This window comes from Myotis daubentonii, chromosome 13, assembly GCF_963259705.1.
Source record: "Myotis daubentonii chromosome 13, mMyoDau2.1, whole genome shotgun sequence".
In the NCBI taxonomy this organism is placed as follows: Eukaryota; Metazoa; Chordata; class Mammalia; order Chiroptera; family Vespertilionidae; genus Myotis; species Myotis daubentonii.
Genome location: NC_081852.1, coordinates 63371634 through 63378499, shown reverse-complemented (window position 1 = coordinate 63378499; position 6866 = coordinate 63371634).

The window sequence follows — 6866 nt, the reverse complement described above, 5'->3', positions numbered from 1 at the left end:
ACCCCTCCCGCCAGGCCCTTTCTAGCCAGCAGGGGAAACTGGTCCCGGGGCCCGTCCTTGCTCCCCAGCGCGAGCCCCAGCCCCTCACCCCCAAGGCCACGGGAAGCAGCCAGTGGGACCCTCCCAGCCGGAGCCCTGGCTGGGGTCCTTGGGCTCCTCCCTGGCCTGGCCGCATGCTCCTCCCTCAGCTTCCTCCTCTCGCTAAATATCTGCCACATTAATGAGTACAGTTGATTAAATCTGAAGAAATCGCACGCGCTCCCCTCGCCGCCACCCCACTCCCCCACCAGATGGAGTGTCTTATTTTGCTAACTGCTTACACATAAAACTCCAACCGAAAAAAATTGTCCCCACGGCTCAGATTTTTCATCATTTGGTCATTAAATAGTGATGGATATAAACTATAAAGAACCTAAACTGAACCTTTTAACAATCCAGGAGCAATACTATCATTTCTTTAATGGAACCCGCTGACCGTGCCCCGCGCAGGCGCCATTTGTCATCTCCAGCGCACGATAATCAATACGTCGGCTCGAAAATAAATAATATAACAGTCGCAATATATTATCTTCCAGACCAGCCTTAGACTAACCACAAAACGGGACCAAAACAAGGGGAGAACTTCTACATAAATGTTAAAAAGTGGGAACATCGCAGCCAGGCCTCCTGCATGGACGGGGCATGTGCCGCGTCTCGTCCCGCATTTGCCGTGAGTTCTGCTGAGCGGAGCCTTCGCAGCTGCCCAGGCCGGGCCGCGCGGCGGGGTTTTCACCAGCGCTGGACGTGGGGGCCAGACATGCAGGCTTCCGTCCCCCATTCTATGACACAGGTGTAGGCATCTGAGAATCGAGCCCGGTACCCAATCCAGCCTCAAACAGAAGAGGCCTTGAGCCTAGCCGGTGTGGCTCAGTGGCTAGAGCATCAGCCTGCGGACTCATGGGTCCCAGGTTCGATTCCAGTCAAGGGCACATGCCCTGGTTGTGGGCTCGATCCCAGGGGTCCTGACGCCACCCTATGTGGGTCAGCCCAGGCCCCTGGCACACCTGTGCGGCGGGTCACTCACCTGGCCAGTGACATGCTGCTTCCGAGCTTTGGGGTTCCAGGTGGGAAGGGGACAGTGGGTTAGGGGGACCCTTCACAGCCACCCAGCAGCCCAGCTAGTGCTGCTCCTCAATAACAGTGGGAAGCCCATCATTCATTCATTCATTCATTCACAAAGCTTGGAGAGCTCACGGGCGTGCACGGCACTTTCCTAGGCACCGGGGATATGCAGTGTCCCCCTAACCCAGGAAGGTGACTGACGGGGCCACTCTTGCTACTCCAGAGCCCGCCCTCGATCCGTGCCATCTGGTGGCCCGGGTTCTGGGTGGCATTTCTCTCCACAGAACACAAGCCCCTGCCCCTGAACCTGGGCGTGGCCCCTCCTGGGTCTAGGAGACTGCCTCCCAGGCCTGGCACAGGGCGGGTGACCATCAGGCCTCTTCTTTTTCTTTCTTTTTTAAATATATTTTTATTGATTTCAGAGAGAAAGGGAGAGAGAGAAACGTCCATGATGAGAATCATGGATCGGCTGCCTCCCTGCACGCCCCCTACTGGGGGTCAAGCCTGCAACCCCGGGCCTGTGCCCTTGACCGGGAATCGAACCCTGACCTCCTGGTTCCTAGGTTGACGCTCAACCCCTGAGCCACACGGGCCGGCTCAGCAGGGTCTTTGCGGGTTTGCCCTCACGCATGTGCGTGGCCCGCGGCAGGTGGTCCATGGATGGTGGTGTGACTCACACAGACGGTCCCATCCCAGGCCCCGGCGGGGAGGACTCGGCTCCCCGGGGGGACTGGAGGCCGGAGCGGCGCGGCCTCATTTATTATGGATCGGCCGCTTTGTGGAGCCAGAAATACTCTCCGCGGGCAGCGTCGCTGACTGATCTTCAAAATGACTGATTCAGGAGAAAGTGCCCGCCCGCCCGCCCACCCCCCAAGCTCAGAAGGTGAGGCTGGAGTGCCCCAGCCTTAAATGCTGCCAGCACTTCACCGTCGGGCGGTCACACAGGTCCAGGTTAACAGTTAACAGGCTGCACACACCACAGCGTGAAGGGGAGGGGCGGGGCCGGGAGCTCCGGCAGCCGGCCACGTGGGAGACAGGTGCCGGCTCGTCTGCGGGAAAACGCGAGCGTCCGGCCCCTCTCGTTCTGCGCCCGCATGGAAACGCCTTCCTCCAGGAGCTCCTTGCCCATCGGGGCCTTTGTTCCTGGCGGGACCTGGGGACACGCACGGTGGCCTGGGTGGAAGGTGGGAGGTTCGAACGAAAGTGCACTGAGCCCCGTGGTCAGAGCTGTGGTCCCCGAGTTTGGGAGAGACTCCTGGGGGGCTTGTTCGCATGCAGATTCCTAGGCTCAGGGATGTCTCCGGCCCAAACCCTAAACCGGAACATTGGTCTTCCCCTTCCCGGCCAGGCCTCCTGGGTCCATGCAGTGCAAGGTCCAGGGGGTCAACGCTGCCAGGCCCTGCCCTGCCCAGGCTCTGCCCTTGCCCAGGCCCTGCCCCTGTCCCTGCCCTAACCCTTCCCAGGCCCTGTCCCTGCCCCTGTGGACAGCGGCTACAGCGTTCGGACAGGTTCAAGCCTGGGACTAATGAGAGGGCACGGTCCTCTCGTGGCAAAGCCACATGCAAGTCCCAGCACAGTTACAGCCGAAGGCTAAGGTTGTAATCTTGACCTTATGGTCCGCACCTGTGGGCCCACGTGGCTGAGTGCTGTGGGCGGCGGGAGGGGCAGCAAGTAAACAAAGCTGGACCAGGTGCCTGTAACTGAGTGGATTCAAAACCACGAGAACGTGTGACCACGCCCTTACTTTGCCACGTGGAATCTGCTATAAAATAAAGACTTGGCTCGCAGGCTGTGGCACTGTCTCTCCATCAGAGAGCAGCATCCCACCCAGCCCCAGCTTTCTTCTCTTATCTGTCTCCTCCATCCTTCACTGCCCCCTCTCAGGCTCACCCATGGCCGTGCTGAGCACGGCACATGTCCCTACCCTGCCCCTGCCCAGGCCCTGCCCCATTCCTACCCTGTCCCTGCCTGGACTCTGCCCCTGCCCAGGCCCTGTCCAGGCCAAGGCAGTGATGCCCTCGGATTCTTGCTGGATCTGAGGTCTTGGCTGAGCCCCCGGCCAGGCCTCAGCCCCGCCTGGAGGCTCCTTACAGTCCTGGGAAGGAGCTTCTCGCGATCCATCTTGCTCGGCCTCCATGAATTTTAAACAGCAGCGGCTCGGCTCGGGCGCGGCAGACTGCGGCTTCCAGGGATCATATTTCTTCCCATTTCCATACAATTATTTTAAATGGACAAGATAATGTTGAAGTTCTTATTTAAAATGTATGCAGGTGGAGAATGAACCTCCTGCTTCTTATATTTAACACCAGGCGGAGCGGTGAGGGCTTTTAACAACAGAATTGAGGGAAGTGTCTCCGCTCATGACGGACGGCGGCTCAGCAGCTGGTTTCCTGCGATGAATAAATAATTGCGCCCCAAATAGACAGTGGGCCGTTATTAATCTCATTTTAGACGCTGCACATTTTATTGATTCTTAAGTACAAGGATTTTGCAATTTCACCAAAGGGTGACTTTCTTAATTAAAATGTGAGTTAGAGGAGGGAGAGTTTCACCGCCGTAGGGCGCCCGAGGCGGGGGCCGAGGGCCGCGTTCTTCCAGAAGGAATCTTTCCAGACTCCTGAGCTCCATGCAGAGACGCCGTGGAGCGGGCAGGGCTCGGGGACAATGGGGACCAGCAGAGGCGCCACCAGACGGGCCGTGAACAGCGAGCCGGGAGCGGGGGCAGCACCTCGGGGCGGTTTCTTCTCTGCGACCCCGGGAGAGAGAGGCCTGCCCTCCCGCTGTTTCCCCCTCACATGCACGGCTCTTGACAGACAGATGCGCGGCACATGTGTTTCATCTTGTGAGAGGCTATTAGGGTCGTAGACGCGACAATGTGGTCATCTTACTGCACAGAGGACACACATTGACCTTTTGTTGTTAATCTTCACCTGAGGGTGAGAGAGGGGGAGAGAAACATTGATGTGAGAAAGACATCAACCAATTGCTTCCCGCTTGCACCCTGAACCCACAACTCAGGTATGTTCCCTCAACCAGGAGAGTGGATGGAAGGTGGATGGAGGGTGGATGGAGGTGGATGGAAGTTGGATGGAGATGAATGGAAGGTGGATAGAGGTAGAGGCTGGATGAGGTTGGATGGAGGTGGGTGGAGGTGGGTGGAGGTGGATGGAGGTGGGTGGAGGTAGGATGGAGGTAGGATGGAGGTGGGTGGAGGTGGATGGAGGTAGGATGGAGGTGGGTGGAGGTGGATGGAGGTAGGATGGAGGTGGGTGGAGGTGGATGGAGGTAGGATGGAGGTGGGTGGAGGTGGATGGAGGTAGGATGGAGGTGGGTGGAGGTAGGATGGAGGTGGGTGGATGAGGTTGGATGGAGGTGAGTGGAGGTGGATGGAGAGTGGATGGAGGGTGGATGGACAGGCTGAGAATCAGCAGGAGAGTGAGAAAGCCCTTGCAGGCAGCAGAGGCCAAGGTCAGATGAGAGATGCCACAAGCTGGGGAGTCCCTCCCTCAGCCTTAGATGTGGTGTCTGTGCTCAGTCACCTGCCGCCTGGGAGGCTGGCGTGTCCTCTCCCAGCTGCCAGCTCGGCACCAGCTTCCCCCTCCGGCTTGGGGGGCAGAGCTTGACCACAAAAGAGTTGGTTGGCACTGAGGGGGCAAAACTCGAAATCCTAGAGTTACACTCAACTTGGGCATCGAAACAAGACATTTTTGCTTTTTAAAAAATATATATTTTTATTGATTTCAGAGAGGAAGGGAGAGGAAGAGGGAGAGAAGCATCAATGATGAGAGAGAATCATGGATCGGCTGCTTCCTGCACGCCCCACACTGGGGATGGAGCCCACAACCCGGGCCTGTGCCCTGACTGGGAATCGAACCGTGACCTCCTGGTTCATAGGTCGATGCTCAACCACTGAGCCATACTATCTGGGCTCACTTTAACTTACTTCTAAAAAGACCATTAGGCCCTAGCCGGTGTTGCTCAGTGGATAGAGTGTCAGCCTGTGGACTGAAGGGTCTTGGGTTTGATCCCGGTCAAGGGCACGGACCTCGGTTGCAGGCTCCAGGGCATGTGCAGGAGGCAACCAATCAATGTTTCTGTCTTTCCCTCTCTCTTCCACTCCCTCTAAAAATCAATGGAAAATACTCTCGGGTGAAGATAAAAAAAATATCGAAAAACAAACAGATAAATAATAAATTTTTAAAAAGACCATTAGGTCACCAGTTTCAAAATGAGACCAATCCCAATCCCCACTGTGCATGTGCTTAGCGGGGACCCACCACGCCATCAAAACAGTGATACACGTTCCGCACTCATAGCCCACGGCTGGCTGGTCGGCGTTGCGTGCACGCGGGTCGGGCGGCATCGCAGGTGACCGTGGAACGTGCGTCCCGGGGTTGCGGGGACGTGTTCTGTGGTGTTTCTTTGGGGTGTCTGTTAAAGGGAACCTGTCTGCTTAAACTTTTAAGAAGCTCTGGGTCCATGTTGGCAAATTGCTTTCTGACAAACTCACCCTGACGTCCATCCCTAACAGTGACGCCAGCATCTGTCTCCTCGCGGCGGCTCCGCAGTGAGCGCGAAGGGTTATCTTTCCCCGCGGTTTTGCGTATTTAATGACTGAGAGCATTTCATCAATATTTTAACTTGCATTGAACTGATTGATCGAGATGACCTGTGCGTTATGTGTGTGATTTGCTAAGATAGCATTACATTCTTTGCCTAATTTCTGGAGCCGGGAAGTGTCTTTGCAATGACATATAAACATTTTCTCAACACTAAGACTGGGAACTCTTTATCGTCTTTATAACGAGGACTTTTCCTGGTTACTTGTGTATGTTCAGAGGCACCATGTGGCCAGGTCTCTTCTGAAAAGGAATCAAGTCCAGTTTGTTAGGAAAAGTCAGGGAGTTTCTGGACTTGGTGCGGACAGTTTACGGAACCTGCCTCTCTCATGAGGCAGTACAGGCTCACTCGACCGTGCGTCTTCTTCGTAAACTGAACTTCGCTGCGTACGTAACGCCTTTTTCCAGAATGTTCCGCGTGCTTCCTCAGTCCCCGTCCTCCCTCTCCCATCCCTAAACTCCTTCCCCGTCGTTCCCTCAGACACGAACCTTCTCCCCAGCTGTACCCTGCCTTCCCCGTTTTGAAGGAACAATCGCTTTTCTTTCCTCCCTGCCTGTGACACATCTGCTGACAGAAGAGAGGGCGAGGACTCTCGACCTGTGAACCAGGAGGTCAGGGCACGTGCCGGGGTGCAGGCTCGATCCCCAGTCGGGGGCGCGCAGGAGGCCGCCGGTCCGTGATTCTCTCATCGGTGATGTCTCTCCGCTCCCTCTCCCTTCCTCTCTGGAATCATGGGAAGACGTTTTAAAAAAGAAGAGCTGGCAGCAGGAGGGCCGTTCGCTGCACGTTGGCTGCGTGGCCCCTGCCGATGCCTCAGAGCCTTGGGTCAAAGCGGGGTCACTTCGAGGTTTAGGCTCAAGGTCAAGTTCAGTACGGAGCCTGGCGCCAGGGGTTCCCTGACTATGCATCTGCCTCCCGGAGTTCCTTGTCTGTCTCACTTTCAAGGTCAGGGAAAGAGGGCCCTCCCCCCACCGCCGCCCCCGCCCCCTGCCCACAGAGCCGCCTGGCACGGCCCTCAGGTTTCCTCGGATGACTTCTTGGTGATCCGTTTCCTGCTGCTTTTAAATAATGGGAACCGTGTGAGCCGTGCCTCCCCTGATCGCCGGGCGCTCCATTACTGTAACTTGTAAAATAACATTTTCGTG